General features: G+C 50.0%; 1 long non-coding RNA gene across 4 annotated transcripts; it reads right to left on the bottom strand.

Annotated features, from left to right (window-relative positions):
• Positions 1-941: 941 nt before the first annotated feature.
• LOC111758760 (uncharacterized) lies at positions 942-17,748 on the bottom strand. 4 transcript variants are annotated; one of them, XR_009188520.2, is made up of 7 exons: positions 16,973-17,748; positions 8,359-14,465; positions 8,171-8,261; positions 7,626-7,931; positions 5,181-5,269; positions 3,770-4,724; positions 942-3,599 (listed from the first exon to the last, which is right to left on the bottom strand). It is a non-coding gene; the product is annotated as an uncharacterized lncRNA (long non-coding RNA). The 4 variants fall into 4 exon arrangements; XR_011645362.1 differs by having other exon boundaries at positions 5,181-7,931; positions 8,359-14,233; positions 14,348-14,465; XR_002792927.3 differs by having other exon boundaries at positions 5,181-7,931.
• Positions 17,749-19,642: the final 1,894 nt, after the last annotated feature.

Below are 19,642 nucleotides of genomic sequence, written 5' to 3'. Positions count from 1 at the left end.
TTACATACAAGAAAATACAACGATGTATTTACTTTTTCCTACCTTTTTTAACATGCAAAATGTGGTATAGTAGCCTATATTTGTAATGATATCTCACAATAATAAATAATGAAAACAACTTAGTGGCTTGTTTCTACTGGCACTGCATGTCCATCCTGGGTTGGCCAGAGATTTTGTTTCACATCTTCCTCACCCAGGGTGCCAGGCCAACAAAGTCTCTATCATCTGGAGGGCCATGCTGGGAATGGCATGGGCAGGGTACATTTTAAATCACTCTCTGGTCCCTTGAGGCTTCCTCTCAGATGTGACTCATATCACTTCTGCTCCCACTTCATTGACTAAATCATGTCACACAGACCTGACATTTCAAAGGGAAGAGAAAAGTACGAAATATCCTGGGCCCAGGACACGGAGAACCAGACATGCTGGGGCACAGCAAGGAAGGTCACCTCGTATACACATTGTTCTGCACTTGCTTTTGTCAGCAATGAAAATATTGAATTAAGCATGCCGTCTTAGTGAACAGAGAGAAAATCCTTATTCTTTTCTTTAAGGCTGATGGACATTTGTATTATTTCCAGTATTTCCTTTACAAAAATGCTACAGTGAATCAGCATTTACAGATGTTATCTTGCACACATGTAAATGTGTCTCTAGGATAAATTACTGTAAGTGGAATTCTGCATCAAACAGTATAAACTCTGATAATATTTATAGCTCTGGCCAAGTTACCCTCCATAGAGGTCAGGACAATTTACGTCCTTGCCATCAATCTATGAGGATGTCAGGTTTACCACCACCTGCCAAGAGTGTTTCATCAAACTTAAGGTTGCTCTCCAGTCTAACAGGTGAAAATAGTCTCATTTCAGTATTTCATTTCATTTCTATTCTTATAGATAAAGTTGAGTTTTCTGCTACTTTTTGATTTTTATAATTCAGAGTTTGTATAAGAGTAAATGAGAATTTATTTCTCTAATACTACCCACATATTCTCCATTCCATACAGCTACAGCTTGGTCTGGTGTTAGTTCATAATCGAATTACATAGTGCCAGATTGTTTATTGTAAGATTTCCTCTTACATACGCTTTTTTTTTAGAATTGATAATTGCCTTGATTTTTTCACTCAAATATTTTTCTTTTACTTATTCTTAGAATGTTTGCATTTGTTCCGTGGTCTCTAGCACAACTTTATCAGTAGTTTCCCCCAAATGATCAAATGTAGTGTATTAATTTATTCATAACATTTTTTCCCAGAGACTTCTTTGGAGAGCCATCTGATTTTTACACCATTCTGGACTATTTATTCTCTAGCCCTGCTTCTTAGATCCCATCTCATCTTTTTCTTGGATTACTTCTTAGAGTATGTCATTTAATAACTTCCAGAAAATTCTAGTTTCTGGTCTTTGATGCCTTTCTTCTAATATCACTTTTGATATTCAACTAGAATGGCAATTCTAGAGTAAAAATCATTTCACCTCCAAATTATAAAGGCATTATTCCCTTGGCTACAAATATCCAGACATGCTGTGAAGAAATACAATTCAATCCTGATTTATATTTGTGAGAGAGGCTTCTATCTGTCCTCCAATATCCATTCTTCCTATTTCCACTAGGAAAATAACTCCTAACTTATAGCTCTAGCATTACAGTGGTTTATGGGCATGTGACTAAGTTTGCCAAGTAGAGTGTGAGTTGAAATTATGTTTTCTACTTCCAGATTTATACCTGAAGTAAACAACGCCCAATAACCATTCTTCCTTCCCCCTTCCCTCTGGGTGAGATGCAGATCTGATGGAGGGACCTAGGCTGCCATCTTGAACTCAGAATGGAAAGCAGCATGTTGAGGATTCCAGAGCTGCCCTCCCTGCCCTAGACCTACCTCTGAACATGAATGAGGAATAAATTACTAACTTGGTTGTGCCACTCCATTTTTTTAATCTGTTAAAGCTGCATAGATTTTTCCCTGATATACTATAATTTTGTATATGATTTCTCATCTCTCTCTCACTCTCCCTGTCAAAGCATTAGGATCTTCCTTTTATCCCCAATGTTCCAAAAATTTTTTAATATAGCCCTGTCATGGGTCCTTCTTTTCTTCAGTGTGCACTTTTTCTCTAAATTGTTTTGTTTTTCAATTCTGTGAGATTTACTTGTATTATTTCTTCAAGAATTAGCTTCTTCCCACTTTCTTGGTAGCATTTGCCTCTGTCCCTGAAGACTTTTTCACCAAAAGCTTCTCCTGGATCCTGGTGTCCCATCATATGATGAAGCAAGATGGTGGCCATCTTTGCGGAGGTCCCTGTCTTCCCCTCAAGGCCCACCTTCTCCTGGAGCCCAGCTGTGGGTGATCAGGCATATGGCTTGTCTTCTCAGCTGCGCCATGGGCACAGCCCAGGCGGGCCTCTTTTGTGCCTCTGTGCTGTGCTGATTCCAGATTCTAGGACCTCTCGCAGCCTCCTGGGGCTAACAGCTGTGGGAAAACCTGGAAAATTCTCCCTCACATGGCAGGATAAAAAGTGGTGGTGGCCTTTCTCTGTGTCTGGATACAATTTTGACTGTCCTGAATGGGCCAGGGGATTGGGCTGTGAGTGGGGCTTTCCACTGGCATCCAGTTGGCAGAAGCCAGGAATGTTGCTAAACATCCTGAGATGCACCAGAGAGCCCTCCAAACAAGAATTATCCAATCTGAAAACAATTGTGCCCAAGGTGAGAAGTCCAGAAAGCCTGGTGTAGATCAGTGTGCACACTTGACGGACAAGGACACATGAATTGCTGACTTATTGGACATTGAGTTGGAGGAAAACACCGGAGTCATGGAGAATGCTGTTTCATGGACTGGCCATACCAAGAATGGAGTTTACATCAGCTAAGGTGGGAAAGCAGGTTGCAGGGAGACAATCCAGAGTTAAGCTCAGGACCCAGAGGCCTTGCTGGAAGAAGTTTTCCATCCAGGTGGTCTACATTTCTGCATCCTTCTAAGTCCCTTTTAGGAGGTTGAAGATGCCGAAGTCTTGGTACTTGGCCCCCTTCTCTCCCTGGTTGATTCCCCTCCCCTCTCCTCCCTTTAACCTCACCACCACCTCTCCACAGTTGGAAGATCTACTTAGCACCCTGACTTGCACCCTCACAGGGAGGACACTGGTTCAGAGCACTCAGTACATCCTGTGCAAGCTGGCTTTTGGAGGAAACAAAACAACTTTTGAGGCTCCTACTGGAGGTGTGCACGGGGCACAGCAGGGTAGGTAAATAGACATGCTTCCTTCCTTCTACTGGAAGGGAAGCGACTACAGGAGTTCAGTGTTTCCCTGGTGGTCCAGTGGCTAGGAATCAGAAAGCCTGCTGCCTGGGTTCCATGCTGGGTTAGGGAACTCGCTTTAGCACAATCTCTGCTCATGTAGGAATCTTTTTATCTCTGGAGGTCTAGTGATCCCCAAGGAAGATGAGAATTCCCTGCACAAGGAAGATAATTCTTGCACGTTCTGTCCATAGTTGGCAATCTCCCTTTCAGTCTGAGGTCTGGTGTCCTCCAGGGCCACCCGTTGTCCTCTGTACAAGTAAGGAAAGAGGTTCCAGGTCCCACGGGCACAGCTTGCGAGCCTGGAGGAAGTGGAAAAGTACTGTCATTGCCAAGAGCAGAAGGCAGGTGTACAAATTAAATATTAATTTAGTAGATCCAAAACAATGCTCTGCACCAAGGCCCAACCCCACAAGCAGACAACCGGTGGTGGGTTTCTTCCCCAGAGATGGCTCCACCCCCCGCCACCCACCTAGGCACTGCACACATTTTCTCTTCTGGTTTCCATGCACTGTCACCAAGAGGTGTGCAGATAAATATTGGGTCTGTGGAAAGCCGCTTGAGGGCGAGATCCAAGGAGGTGACATTGACTGAGGTGCCAGAGGCAGCCCATGCAGGGGGCAGAGAAGTCATCGAGAGGCTGCTGATCTGCAGACCTGCTTGTGCTTCCAGGAGGCAGAGTTGTCCAGGCCTTGGGCTGTGCTTGTTGCCAGGGCTGGAATAACTTTTGTGGAGAGCAGCTTGGGAGGCTGGTGGCAGGCGGGTGCTGGGAAGAATGGGGCTGGTGAGTACAGAGTGAAGCGCAATGAGGCATCTGCTACTTGCATACTTTCCTGGCACGGAGACACCAGGATCTCTAAGGTGGTTTTCTCAGGGTGAGGCCGATTCACTCCCCTGGGTATTGGCTGATCCTGTGATTTGCTGATGTGACAAAATTCCACTGAGTGATTTGTGCTGGAGGTGGGCTTCCGTGAGCTATTTACTGTTTTACTGTCGACAGGGTTGTGATTTTTCATTAGTTCCTCTCCCGTGGTTGGGAGGCAATCCAATCTTTGCCTTTGTTTCACCGTTGTGGTGGACTAGTTTTTCAGGTCCTGAGCATTTATGTTTGCTAACTTGGATTTGGTGCAATGATTCTTCCTAAAATTCCTGTGAAGAATGCAAATAAGGGCTGCTTCTTAAACCAGTTCTCACAGCATTGCTCTGGAGAGCAAATAAGCATCTTACCCAAGGTCACATAACCATGCCAAGATTCAAACCACGGAAGGCGCTTGCCCAATTGGCTATGCTGCCATTACTAGGCGAATGAGTTCTCTTTCTGGTAATTGCTGCTTGCTCTTTTCTGAACACTTTTCCCACAGAAAATGATAAACTGTGGACAATATGGATTTTTTTCAAAGAGCAGGAAGACAGAACAACAGGCAGGCCTGTGGAAGAAAGAACAGCACTGAATGTTTTACGAATTTTTTGCTGAAGGCAAACCACAGCCTGCTCTACTTGGGATAGCTAAATTCTAATACAAGTCCAAACTGTGCTGCTGGTTTAAAGGATCAGAGGACAAAGTTTGGGCCACCACCACAGTATGAAAATCCAGGGCGGGAATCTCAGCTAAGGAAAAGGCACTGAAGTGAGTTCCAAGTTGTAGGTAAAACTGCCCAATTTCTGGCTGACTCCTGCATTATTCATGTATAGGCAGACTCCAAGTAGTCCAGCTGAAGATACATTTCACCTGCCACCCACGGGAGGGGAGACTGAGTTTGCAGTTTGATATCAACCAGGGTAACAGTTTACATTTTAAAATACCCAAAATACTTTGTAATACATAACAATCCAGAGTCTCTCTGTGTATCATTCACAATATTGAGAATACTCTCCAAAATTACCTGCATAAATTACAAAATTTCTCGACATGAAAGAAAGTGGAAGCATAACCTAGGCTCAGGATTCGGGTGTGAGGGAAGCACTGTGACCCCTGCACAAGAAAAGACACTGTTGTAGAAAAAGCACAGTCTTCCCAAACTTCACTTAACATCAAGTCCAAGGCAGGCCATGGAGAGAAACCTCAAAGCCTTTCAGCAAAGGGACACTCTCCTTCCTCTTGGAAGACCCCTTCAGGCACTGTCCTTTTCAAACCCCGTGTCCACCATGTCTTTGTTAAAATTCACTCTCTGTATCTTGTTAATCAGGAAAATTCTAAAGCAGCAAATAAATGGGGTGTCAGGAGTTGTCAAGGGTAAAGTAAAACTGCCCTGCAAATGGTATCTCAGGATCAATGGGCAAAATGAAAGCCCCAGGTGAAATCCACCTGGGCAGTTCCCAGGTCCTCCACCAGGTGGTGGCCATGATCTCTCTGGACTTTCTACTGGGCCTCAAGGCTAGTCTTCAGAGGAATTCAACAGAGGCTGCCCAGGGAGCGGCGTGGCGGCTGTTGGGTGTTCCAGATGTTCAAATAGCCACATGCTCTAAGACATTTGTCTTTGCTTTTAGAACCAGCTAAAACATAGAGTTGCAATTAAGAATTGGGCTTAAATTGAGTCAGACAGAACAAGTCGAGTAGGTATGAGAGTTTATTCTGAGAGGACAACAAGACCCTGCCTTAGTAACAGGATGGAAGTTGCTGAGGGTAAATGTACTGGGCAGTCAGTAGGAAAGGTAAGGGGCTTTGTTTTATTGATGGATCAAAAAACCCAGGACAAGTGCCACAATCTTGGGGAGAGGCTGTGCCTGGATCTGATCATAGTGTAATGAGATGGTCAGGCGTGTTTGAAGCTGATAGGGAACTCGCTGAGGCCTTGACCTTTAGATTCCTAACTCAGTGATGCCCATAGTGCCTGGATTTGTAAGCTAGGAGTTGTGAGGTGGAAATGCAGGTGTGTACTTAACAAAGACAAGTGGGACTAGAGGTAAATCTGGTCGGGGAAAAGGGTAATTGAAGGTGAGATGGCCAGAGAAGGGAGTATGTCTTGGGTGTTGAGCAGTGGCCAGGTAGAGCCAAAGCTGTGAAGGGTCAAAACGATGGCCGAGTTCTTTCCTGAGATCAAGTATGTGACTGAGCCTTGACTGGTCCGGCTTCTCAACAAGACCGGCATTACTGCTTATTTTCAATCCTATCTTTCAGAGAGTCATAATGACTCTAGTCCCAAAAGGTAGGCAGAGTATTCCAGGTTCATTTCTTCAGTTTCATTTCCCCAGAGGAAACTGGGGAAAGAAATGTCTTTATATTTCACTTTCATCCAAGGACCAATATGTTAAAATTTCAGCCATCAATATTTTTGAGTAGCAACCTCAAGCACTTCCCCTCCCTCCCGCAGCTCGGGAGTGCTCACGCAAGATGTCCTCACCTTTCTTGGAGTGCACTAGACCTCCAGAAATAAAATTTTAAAAAATTCCTGTGTGAGCAAGGACTGTTTAAAGACTTCCCTGACCAGGACTTGAAGCCAGGTTGCAGAGGTGAAAGCCACTAGCCACCAACGAGATGGTAAACTAATTTTTGTCTCCCTCCCTCCTGCAGTAGAAACCAGTGCACCGAGATCTGGGGAGCCCCTCCCCACTTACCTACCCTGCAGCTGCCCCACCCCCCTTCAGGAATCCTCCCGAAAGGAAACCCGAAAGGCTGTTTCCTTTCTGCTTTCTCCAAAAACCCAGCCCAAACGCGACGGACTCAGCTCTCTGTGGGGCCAGCGTCGTGCGGCTCAGGGCATAAGTCAGGGTGGGCAGCAAGACTGACCTAAGATACGCCTTTGCCGGGCACCAAGGGGGCACACATGGTGGGGGGCTCCAGGCCTGGGGACCAGGTGGAGGGGAGCAGGCAAGAAGGGAAGAGGAGCCAGGGAGACCAGGAGGCTGAGAACCACAGGCCAGCTTCTCCCGCCTCCTAAAGGGCTCAGGTGGATGCCGTGATGGAGACAGGCTGGATGAAACCTCCTTCCAGGAGCAAGGCCTCCGGGGTCACCTGAACTCCGGCTCTTCTGCCTACAACATGCTGCACCTGCAGTTTTCCCAGCTTCAGTCATGGAAGCGCGGTCATAGTCTCAGTCCCAGAAACTCAGAACTCACTTTGCAGTGGGGGTTTTCCTCAGATGCCACATCCAGCGAGTCAGCAATTCGTGCTTCCTCATGAGTCCGGTGTGGACACTGACCTACACCAGGCTTTCTCCTCCTGGGCACTAGTGATATTTACCTTGGGCAGTTCTTTGTGGAGGCGCTCCTGTGTCTCTGCTGACTCAGTGGCAATTGAACGCCCGCCCACCACCACCCACAAGCGCCCGCCGCAGGAGGACCAAAGAGGCCTCCAGACAATTCTTCTGACCTTTTCTAGAACTTCCCACCTCTTTCCGTTCAGCCTATGGGGATTCTGGAGGTGCCCAGGGCACCCAGAGCAGCAGATGAGGGGGCATGAGAAACAGTGTGCTGAGCCTGTCGCTCCCGTCCTCTTCTGCCTTTCTCACTCGCTGGCCCCTGCTGCCCTCCCGGCTCCTCCAGATCCCACCTGTGCAGAGTTGGGTCCTGGGGCAGCCTCTGCTCTGGTGACACTGGGCCGGGAGGCACACGTCGGGGCAACCATCAACTCTCTGGTCCTGGCACAGAGAAACCTAAAAGCGTCTTGACGCCATCCGAGAATGGAGACTCCAGTCCTGTTTGGGAAGGGGTAATGGGAGAGAGAGCAAAAGAAATAGGAGATCCTGGGACATTCCCGCATCTAAAGTGACTGAGAATTTGCCTCTTCTGGAACCGGGTCCACCGGTGACTGAGGAAGGCGAATCCCAGACCAGGGTCCAGTCTGCCAAGTACACAAAGCAGACAGCCATCGCCAGGCTACCAACCCCTATGCCATCCCCAGACTTCCCAGGTGGGAGCACTTGAACTTCCTTACCCAGGATTTCTGTGGATTCCATGGACGCAAGGCAAAGATTTTTACTCGACAACAGCCTCCAATTGGAAAAAGGGATCTTATGTTAAGGAACCTGGAAAACCACCAGAGAAGGGAAAGCCGATGTTGTTGATTCTGTAGGAAGCACGTGCCCCTCTTAATTTTCCCTGCACTTTCCCAGGGAGACCTACCCTCACACCAACATCTTGGGCTCCTTTTACTTTCAGTGCAGAGCTGGAGGAACCTAACAGGACTCTGGGAGGTTCACAGCAGAAGGCTTGAAGTACAAGAGCCATCTTTATGCAAGTATGCATTCCAAAACAAAGCAAAGAAACAAAACAACATATCAAGCTCACCTAGGCCCTATTTATAAAGATGGTTAAGGAGAACCATACATAAAAAGATGAAGAAGTCATAAAAGAACTCAAATATCTTCTTTTCCCACTAAAGTGCATCTCTCTTCTTTCTGTAAAATCTGACATCCACCGCCAAAAGGAAATTCGAATTCTGGGTAGAGCCGACTCTCACCACCTCCCCATCGCTCCATTTCTCAGGCTCTCCCACATCTTCTTTCAAAAATGTCAGTACTCCTTCAACCTCCCTTTTGTAACCTCTCACCCAACATCCAGCTTTGAGCATTAGGGACCCTCCATAGGACTCTATCTCCCTTGAAAGGAGAGAATATCGTAAACACATGAGCCTAACTATCAGAAACACAAATCTTTGCACATTTTACAGTTAGAAATAACTGAAGAAAAAGCTGTTTCAAAGATCAAAATTCTGGAGAGTGAGCTGGATACCCCCGTCGGCCCCCACCCAGGAAATCCCCAGAAGCCGAGCTGAGTTTGGAAGGCACTTTGTCTCCTCATCAGCTTGGCAGACACCTGCAGATTTAGTCTCTCTGGAGGGTACAGTAGGGGATCTTCGGGCCCAGAGGGGCCACCTGTGCACGTGCACGCACATGGCCAACTCTGAGAAGAGGCGGCTCAAGTGACAGCATATCTTGCCCTGCAGGGTGGTTACGTGGGTATTTATAGATTTGAAAAATTATTGAGCCATACGAAAGAGAAGAACAAAACCAGTAGACTTGTATTACTGCCCTTTAACACGTACTATAAGCTACAATAGACCCGGGTGTGTCCTAAAGGTATTGGCCAGAAAGGTGGAGGAATGGCCTGAGCTGAGCAGCCTGAAATGGATCCACAGGTATATTGTCAAGTGGTTTTCCATACAAGCTCGTTGAATCGGGCAAGGAAATAGTTTCAATAACTGGTGCTGAAACAAACGGCTATCGATATTGGGGGAATAGGAAACCTTTATTTCTTCCTCACATTACACACAAAAGTTTGTTTCAGGTAACCATAGACCAAAAAACACACTCGTTAAAACCATAAAGCATTTTGAAAGTATCTTGGTGACTCAGTGGAAGGCAAGTTTTATTAAGCAGGATGCAGAAAGTGAAAATATGAAAGAAAGAAGTAATGAATGAGTCTCAGCCACATGCAAAACCCCTTCTTAATGAAAGACGCCGTTAAGCAAATGTACAGACAAGCCAGAGACAGGGAGAAAGTGCTCACCTGATGACAAGCCTGTACCTAGAATATATAATGAACTCCCCCAACCTGAGAATAAAAATATCATGGCCCCCAAATTATTTAACAGGGTCAAAGACAAAAGATACTCCTGAAGGAAAGATACACATATGGCCTATAAGAAGACACATCACAGAGTGCTCAGTATTATCAGTTGTCAGGGAAATGGGTGTTAAAACCACGTAGACTGGGAGGGGGAGGGAACAGGGCATATGGGAATCCCTTATATCTTTTATGTAACATTTATGTAACCCAAAGCTCCTTTAAAAATAAATATAAAAGTGATGTAGCAGTTTATATGGTTATGAATTCCAAAAATAGATATTGGATTATGCTTGTAATCTGATCTGTACCCAGGCATGACTGAGTTATGATTAGGGGTGGGGTCTCACAGATAAGAGGCATGGCAAAGAGCATAGCTGGGGGTTTCTGCTATTGGAGTTTTGATGTTGGAGATTGATGCTGAAGCCTGAAGCTGAAGCCCCCCCGGGGAAAGAGACAGAGCTGTTCACCTGATAACCTACAGCTGACCTTGTGGAAAGAGGCAAAGCCTGGAGAGCCTCATAGTCTACAGCTGACCTTGTGGAGGAAACAGAAGAGCTTAGCCCAGAGGAACCCAGAAAGCCTGAACCCTCACAAATGTCGGCCATCTGGCTCCAACATGTGGACATAGACTTGAGGGAAGTAACGTCTGCTTTATGTCCTGGTAACTGCAAGCTCCTACCCCAAATAAATACCCTTTATAAAAACCAACCAAATTCTGGTATTTTGCATCAGCACCCTTTTTGGCAGACTAATACAAATGGTAAAACCAAAAAACAAACATAAACCAAAACAAAATAACCTCCCCCACCCCGCCAAAAAAATAAAGAAAACAAGATACCATGTAGAGTTACCACCACTCCCAGTCCAGTGGTTCACATGAAGAAGACTGAGAAACCCAAGCCTGGTGAAGATGTGGAACAATGATAACTCACACACGGTTCAGGGGAATGCAAATGGGTCCAGGTACCTTGAGAAAGTTTGGGCAGTTTTATGAAGGTTGGCATGTACCTCCCTTTGATCATAGGAATTGCTCACCTAGCAGTTCCTCACTTCTCTGACAAATGAAAATCTCTGTTGACAAAAGTACTCTTCGAATGATTGTTGAAAGCAGCTTTCGTCACAATAGGCAAGACTGGAAACAAGCCAAATGTCCATTACCTGGAGAGTTGCCAAGCAGCTTCTGTCCACCATGCCACGGGCTAGTACTCAGTGGTCAAAAGGAAGCCAGGGACAGTGTCATCTGTCTTTGTGGTGCAATTGGTTAGCATGTTCAGCTGTTAACTGGAAAGTTGGTGGTTCGAGCCCACCCAGGGATGGACACCAGCCTTTCCAGTGCTTGCGGTCTCCTACCTCACTTAGCATCCCCCACTTCCTGCCTGCTGACTTCTGTAGCACTTCCATCAAAGACAAATCAAACTTAGGTCTCCTCCTAACACCCCTCCCCCAAGACTCCCACACCAGCTACTGACATCCTGCAAAACTGTGGCCATCCTTCCTACCCTCTTACATATATGGAGGCACATTTTTCTTTCACCAATGGCGTCTCTACTCTAGTTTCTTTCCACCAGTCCCTATTTGACCCTTCTCATAGTCTTCCTCTAAAAAGTAGTTTTATTGAGATAGATTCCTATGCCATACCATCTAGCCAAAGAGCACAACCAGTGGCTTTTAATCTAACTACAATGTTGAGACTCCATGAACACAGAAAAACATGGGAGTTTCTCATTATTTCAAAAGACAAAATTCCACCGCCTTTAGCAGTCACCTCTCCATCCCTCAATCCTTCCCCAGCCCAACAGAACCACGAATCTAGTTCCACCTTTATAAATTCCTTTATATTGGCATTTTGAATCAATGCAGTCACACATTATGTAGTATTTTGTGAATGGTTGGTTTCTTTCATTTAGCACATTTTCATTTCATTTTTGTACCTTCTGTAAGGCAGAGGAGAACCCCAGGAAATGTGTGAGCTGGGTGGGGGGAGGGAAGTTCTGTGGCACAAATAGGAAGAGAGGGAATCGGGAATCAGAGAAGGCCAGGACAGAAGGGGAAGAGGGGGGCGACCACAAAGCCAGGAGAGGCGTCAGAGGCACATGGTAACCCGAGGAGGCAGCTTCAGGGCCCACCAGCCTCCCTGCGACCACAGGCCCCTGGCTTCCTTCTTCCTGGAGGAGGTACCTCTCCCCCTTCAGGTCCCCAGGAGGCTCTGGAAAGGCCTCTCCTCACGTGGGAAGCTTGAATCCGAGCCCCACTCTGTGCTGAGGGTCCTCACAGGGCGGGGGTAAGGAAGGTGATGCGGGTGGGAGAGGCTGGTGGGGTGTTGGGTGTGGGGTGGTTGGGCTGAGCCACAGGAGTTGAACAGACCCGCGAAGGCCGAGGCCCCAAGGCCCTGCGCTGAGGGGAAGAGATGGGGAGGGAAGAGAGGCCAAGAAGGAGCACAACCCAAGCAGTAGCTACAGTCTAGCTTTGGTAGGCAACATGAGCTTTTGGAGCAGTGGAAGGCTGCACATGCTGGAAGGGCGAGGTTCATTTTGATAGAAGAGCGCAGAGGTGAAGCCCATTCGGAGCACTTCCCCGCCGAGGTGAAGGGAAAGCCAGAGTGGCAATAGGTTTTCAAGTCTACTGGGAGACACAGGTCAGGGAAAGCGGATGCAACCCTCCAGCAACACACATTTTGCACTCAGTGTTCCCCCTGTGGGGCAATCGCAGGGCTCGGCAGATCCTCAGGGCAATGGATGAGCCTCGCCCTTGGAAAAGCCCTTAGAGATCATGGTGTCTTCCCTGCCAGGTAAGTCCCCAAGCAGCGGGCGCTGGCACGCGGCAGCCTCGTGCATTTCACTCCACACTAGGCAAGGCCACCCTGCTTCCCGCCCCCCGCCCACCGCCAGCCCCCCAAGCCGCTCTCCACCAAGTCATTCCAGCCCCGGGCGCCAAGCACAGCCCAGGGCCGGGACAACTCTGCCCCTGGAAGCACGAGCAGGTCTGCAGCCCTGCGGCCACTCGCTGGCTCCTCTGCCCCGCGCAGGCTGCCTCTGGCGCCTCAGGCAATGTCACCTCCCTGGATCTCGCCCTCCCAGCGGCTGTCAACGCACCCAATATTTATCGCACACCTCTTGGTGACGGCGCCTGGAAACGAGAAGAGAAGAGGTGCGCAGCGCCTGGTGGGCGGCGGCGGGCTGGGGTGTCCACGGGGGTGAACCCCCACCGGGTGCCTGCTGGCTTGTGGGGGGGCGGGGCGCAGAGCGGCGTCTGGGTGTCCTGGTGTCGTTTGGACGCCGCCTCCTGCCCGTGCCCTGACGGCGCTTTTCCGTGTCTGCCCAGCTCGCGAGCTGCGCGTGTGCCCCGACCTCCTCACCTGCGTGTATAGACGCCTCCGCGCGGAGCCTCGGGGACGCCACCCGCCGCTCACGTCCCTCGCACGTCGCGGGTGTCGCGCCGGTCACCTCCCCCAAAAGCCTAATGAACACTTGAGCAGCAGCCGGAGCCGAGGAGCAGGAGCGGCCGCCCCTTTTCCAAGCGAGTCACGACCCCCGGGCTCGGCCTCTGCCTCCCCTCAGGGACTCCAGCTCAGCCAGACCTGCTCCCGGGGCGGCCAGTGCGCCTCCTGCCACCCCACAGGGAGGAGACTCGCTGCGGGCCCGTGTGACGCGGCAAGAGGCGCAGGGACCCTCCAAAGCCCCGCGGGCCCTGGGGGTGTGGGCGGAAGGGAAGACTGGCGCGGCCTGAGCAGCGCCCCAAACCCCCTCCTCCTCCCCCCGCAGCTTTGGGGGGCCGCCCAGTCTCGCGGCCTTGGGCGCCTGGAGGCCCAGCTGCCCGCCCCCCATTCCTCCCGCGGTTCCATGTCTGCCTCGAGGCCTGTCTGTCTCCCGAGGATCTTCGTCCAGGCCGCCGAGGGCGTGGGGACGCGCGGGAGGCTCGGAGTCGTCCCGCTCGCGGAGGTCTCTGGCTCGGCAGCGGCTAAAACCTGAAGGCGGCCAGTCTCAAGGCTGGACTTCGCTGGAGTCGCCCTGAAGGAAGGAGAACTTGGGGGGCGCCGGAGGACTTGCCTCGGCCGCGGCGAGAGCGCTGTCCCCGAGGCGAGCGCTGTCCCCGAGGCGAGCGAGTCTGGCCCGTGGGCGCGTTGGGGCGAGGGCGCGGCTTCCTGGGGGGCCTGGAGGCTCGGATCATCCGTCCAGAGCGCAGAGCCCCGGCCGCGGGCTCCAGAAGCCGGGAGGGCGGTGTCGGCAGCCCAGGGACGGTGGGAGAGGCCCAAAGGCGCAGGGGCCTAAGGCGCCGGCTCCCGCAGCTGCAGGGGCTGGAGAGGCTGTCAAGGCCAAGGGTGTCCGTGGGTGCTTCTTTCCAAAAGGAAGTAAGATGCGGGAGACGGAATCCAAAGTGTGGTACTCGGGGTCCTTGGCTGAGAGGTGGGTGTGAAAGTGGGAGGCAGCGCCTGTGGGGAGCAGGAGTGTGGTTTGCGGGAAAAGCTGGCACTTTAGTTGCCGAAGCCTTTTTCCAGCACTTGGCTGCTGGCGCTGGAATTTGGAAGGGAGGTTGCACTTGGTACCTTGCCAATCCTGCCAGTTGGACGCCTCAGCAGGACAACTCTCACAGATGGACCCTGAAGAATACTTGTTTGGTTTCCGTAGTGTAGTGGTTCTCATGTTTGCCTCACAAGGAGAGATCTGCAGTTTGAAACCGGGAGGGAACAGTTGCCCTTTTCTTAGACATGGGAATTGGCGGATCCTTACCTTTGGGCCCATTGTGTCATAGGCACCCAGGGTTTCCAACCCAGCTGCTGCTCTCACCTGATTTGTCAGGCTGCCATGACTGACAGAATGAGGTAAGCTGTGCCTAAGGTCTGCTGGCACTGCTCCTAAAGAAGCAGTCAACTATGCAAGAAGTAGTCAACTTTGGGCAAAGTATAGATTTTTAAAATTATGCCAGGGTGCTGGCAGACTCAGCAACAGCAGGAGGAAAAGTACAAGGAAAAAACATTGAGATTTCCAGTCCACAAACTTTAGGCTCAAGGCCAACCTGTTGTTCTATTGGGGTCAGCTACATTATAACCAAAACCAACTGCCTTACTGGATGAAAGGACAGAGTACAAAATGTGGACAGTCTCTCCAGTTGTAAAGTCAATGGGGGAAAGCTCAGAAAAAAGAGACACTGAAGCCAAGGTCCAAATCGTGGGTAAAACCCTGCCCGATTCCTGGCTGGCTCTGGAATTATGCATGTACAGGCAGACTCCAAGTAGTCCAGCCAAAGACAAAGTCCCCGAGCTGACATTTCACTGGCCATCCACTACGGGGGAGAACAAACAACAAGTCAGCAGGCTGACCATCCACCAGGATTATAGCGTGCTCTTTAAAAACAGCCAGGACTCTTTGTGATACCTAAGAATTCAGAGTCACACCAGGCATCTTTCAAAATATCGAGAATATGATCCAATAGTATCTGCTTCAATTACTTGCTTTAAGAGAAATGGGAATGGTGACCCACAATCAAAATTCGGGAAGAGTGATGCAGAGATGAACCAAAGATTGGAAAGTGGAGGCAAAAAATGCCTAAGATTTACTTGTAACTGTGCTCATGGTTAAAGTGAAAATAGAACCACCCAAAAAGTAAGAGATAGTAAATGCCCTCAAGAATAGAAATAATAAAGAGAAGACAAAATTGACAATATGAAATGTGAAAGGAAAATTGTCAATTTTAAAAAAAGGAATCACTGCACAGAATTCACTACATTTGGAGGACGACAGGAAGTCAGTGAATTGGAGATGAAGAAATAGGAGCTGTCCTACCTGAAGGACAGAGCGGGGGGGATGAAAATATGATTAAATCGTGTCCAGGTTCATAGCCACCTTATTCGTGACTGCCAAAAGTTGGAAACACCCAGGTGTCCATCAACCAGTGAATGGATGAACGACTTGGGGCGGATACAGAAGGTGAACTGTTATGTAGCAGGAAGATGAAATGAAGTCACGAAGCCAATAACAACACCGGTGAACCTGGAGGACATTATTTGAGTCAACACGCCAGACACAAAAGGACAAATACTGTATGATTGTGCTATTATGAACTGAATGTATCATGTAAACTCAGGGAGTGTTTAATTAGAAGGCAGGTCACCTGTAAATAGAAGGAGGGAAGAGGATGGAAAGACTGATCCGTGGAGAATTGGTGGGGGGAAACAGTTGTGTGTAAATTTTTGGAGGTGACTAGAAATGGCTAAAGCATATCACGGTATTTGTAAGTAGCAGTGCTATTCCATGGGTCTGAGAGTGGTTGAAAGGCCTAGTCTAAGGTCATGGATATGGCTAGCACGAAACCTAGAAACGGTAACATGGGACTGTATAAGACAGTAAAATCTCATGTTAAACATGAATATGGGGAGATTGCATATATGTATGTGACTGCTTTACATGATATAAGTGCAAACCCACTCGTGAGAAGGAAAAAGAATTGAAGCTATGTAGGGCAGGCGAGGCCCAGAGGATTGAGAGATGATGAAATTTGTTTGTTTGGTTTCTGTTTACTATCATTATTGGAATAATGAGGGTGCTCTGGGAACGACTGGGGTGATCAATGCACAAATCCGTTATAATACCAAATACCATTGTTTTTACTCTTTGGATGAATTAATCTTTATTATTATATAACAATAAAATCGGCTTGAAAAAAATTAATTCCCTTCAAAATAACGTCAAAGAATAAAATAACATTTGAGAGCAAATTCACTAAAAGGTCTAAGCTTGTACTCAATTGGTATAGACTTTCTGTTGAAGGTGAGGAAAAGTATTTACTAATGACTTGAGATTGTAGCAAAAAAAAATTGTGAACATAATTAGTACCCCTCAGTTGGACACCTGAAATTGATTAACGCTTGCATTTATGTATATCTATATAATTGCAGCCAAAAATATTGCAAATGTGGTTAATACCCTGGATTATACATGTGAAATTAACATGAAATGACTGTTATAGTAATAGCTGTATATGTGTGTATATTTGTATGTATACACACACACACAAACATAATTAAAAGAGCCTCGGGGCCTGAAGGCAATATCAAAATTACCCACATTTATTTATTTTGATTTTAAGAAAGAGAGGAGAATGAGAATGAGTGAAGAAAAATATAGCTAATCATCCCAATTTGGTGGAAAAACTAGACATTTGCCACACGTACCCTTTAGTTGCTGGGCAGAGCCTGTTGAAGAATGTTCCGGGGAAGGAGAGGGTCTGACTGTCAGGCCACCGCCCCACTAGCCTCCACGCGGGGCGGCCCTCGTGGGCCTCCCCCCAGCGCACCCCCGTCTCACCCTCGCAGGTTTCTCTTCAAAACGTGCTGAGCAGAGTAGCCCGACTCCAGGGGACGCACGAGGACGCGGCCTGGCTGGTGGCTGCGTGGTCCTGCATTAAGGGCCGCATGCGTGTGTCTGCGGGACCCCGGCGAGGAGCGCAGGGCGCGGGCTGAGGCCGCCGCGGGCTGCGACGCCGCGCGGGGAACTTGGGGACACGCTGCGGCCCTCGACCGCCGCCCCTGCCGCGTGAGGAGGGAGCGCAGGCAGGACCCCGGCGCCCCTGACGAGCCCCGCCCGCCTCTCCCGGCCTCGGGGCGTCGCTTCCGCCTCCCGCCCTGGCCGCGCGGGGACCTCGTGGGAGCAAAGGAAGCTCCCAGCGTGAGGAGGGCGGCGCGAGGGACGGGGACGAGCGTCCGGCGCCCAGGGCGGCTGGGGAAGGACGGCCCCTCCTGCTCCTGCGGGAGCCGCGCCAGCCTGAGGGCCTGCGCCTCTGCGGGCCGAGGGGCGCTGCGGGGGTCTCTGCTGGAGAAGCGCCGCCGCCGCCAGAGCGTCCCTCCAGGGCGGGTCTCGGCGCCCGAGCGGAGGACGGTCCTGAGAAGGCGGGGACGGGGACTGCCCCGCGGCCCCCGCTCGCTCAGCTCAGGCGCCCGCCTCGCCTCAGGCCCGCCGCGGGCTGCGGGGGGCTGTCCCGCAGAAGCAGGAAGCGGCGCCTCAGGGCTGCAGGCCGGGCGTGTCGCGCGCCCTCTCGCGGCTCCTCGGGGCGGGGCAGGAGCCCGCAGGCCTTCACCCGCCCCGGCAGCTTCCCGCCCCGCGCGGCGCCACGGCGGCTCCCTGCGAGCTGCTGCTCCCCGCGGCGCCGCCGTCCTCCCGCCCGTGGGGAGGAGGGAGAACTGCCCCTCGTCCTGACGGTCCCGACAGGAGGGGAAACTGAGGAAACTCCTCTCTAGTGCCGGGGAGGCGGGCGGGAGCCACCTCAAGGGGAGGGAGGGCAAGTGCGTGTCCCTGAGGGGCGGCTCTAGCGCGGCGTCGAGTCCGCCTGGCCTTCCGCAGGGCGCTCTGTGCGGGGAAGGGAACTGGGCGGAGGCGCCACCACGTCCCTGGTTCGAGCCCGAGCGCGCGACGCGGGGCGCCGTGACCCCGTCCCCACTGCGCGGCCGCGGGCGCCTTGCTCGGAGCGGCCGTCCTTGCACTTCGGGTGCGAGGGAAGCGCGGCGACCAGGGCACAAGAGAAGAAACTGTGGGAGGAAGAGGCACAGCCCTCCCCAAACGTGGCTTCCCTTCACCTCCAAAGGAGATTCAAGGAGAGAAACACACTCAAGGCTTTCCGCCAACAGCAAACTCTCTCTTCCTTTTTGGCTTTGACTGTGTGGCCTTTCTAGAGACCTCCCCACACTGTTGGAAAACCGCCCTTACATCCTTGTGCAAATTCCCACTCCATTTCCAGTGAAGCAGGACATTTTAAAAAAGGCAAATAAAAGAAGTTGCAGGAGATATAAAGGGTAAAGTAAAGCTGCCCTCTCCGTAGTCTCTCAGACCCTGGGGGAAAGAGAGCAAGAGTGACAGGGGCAGGGGCTGTTCCCGGGCCCTCCAGCAGGTGGGGCGGTGAGAACTCTGCGCTTCCTCTAGGGCTCAGGCTGCTCTTCCAACAAATTCAACAGCAATTGCCTGAGGTGTGGCGCATTCCACAGCCACATTCCCTGAGACCTAGTCTCTGCTAGGGCACTAACTAACACGTGAAGGTGCAATTCAAGTCTTGGACTTAAGTCAAACAGAGCAAGTCTAGTAGGGGTGAGAGTTTATCCAGAGAGGAAAGCAAGATCCTTCTTTCATGACAGGATGGAGGTGCTGAGGGCCAGTGGACTAGGCATGGGGAAGAAGAGCTAAAGGGTGTTGTTTTATTGGTGGACTGAACACTCGGGGTGCTGCCGCAGTCTTCTGGAGAGGCTGGGCTTGGATCTGATCCTGGTGTCCTGAGATCCATCGTGGTGTGTGAAGCTGAGAGGGAAGGCACGGAGGCGCTGAGCCTTAGCGTTCTTAACTCAGAGGAGCCCGTAGTGCATGGACTTTTGCAGTTCTTCAAAGCCTTCTGCTGTGGCCTGATGGCAATGAATCTGGTTGCAAGGAAGAAACCGTGGCAGTCACCCTACTAAGAAAGATCAGACAGTGGTATTTTAAGGGCCTGGAATAAGCAAACAAGTGGGACAAGCTGTTAAGGTCCCTGCTACTCTATCAAATTATTAAATGTTGTTTGGTTGGGTAAGACAAAACTCTACCATCTTCTGTATTTGATAAACTACAATGTATTCTCATGTTAATAGAATTTGTAATATTGTTGGAACACTGAAAAAACTTATATCTCAGTAAGATGTGTTAATTCAGAAAGGTTCTTCATGGGAGCAGGAGGACCTCCAGCAGGCAGCTTTTAAAAATAAAAAAAAGAGGGGGAAGGTGGATATTAACTTAGCCTGTGAATTGGCTGTGGCCAGCACCAATATTGGCTCTGGGTGGGGTTTGTGGCAAAGGCAATATTCTAATTGAGTACCCGTTGGGTTTTA

Source organism: Dasypus novemcinctus, chromosome 13 (genome assembly GCF_030445035.2).
Source record: "Dasypus novemcinctus isolate mDasNov1 chromosome 13, mDasNov1.1.hap2, whole genome shotgun sequence".
Classification (NCBI taxonomy): domain Eukaryota; kingdom Metazoa; phylum Chordata; class Mammalia; order Cingulata; family Dasypodidae; genus Dasypus; species Dasypus novemcinctus.
This window is presented reverse-complemented; position numbering and strand designations above follow the sequence as displayed.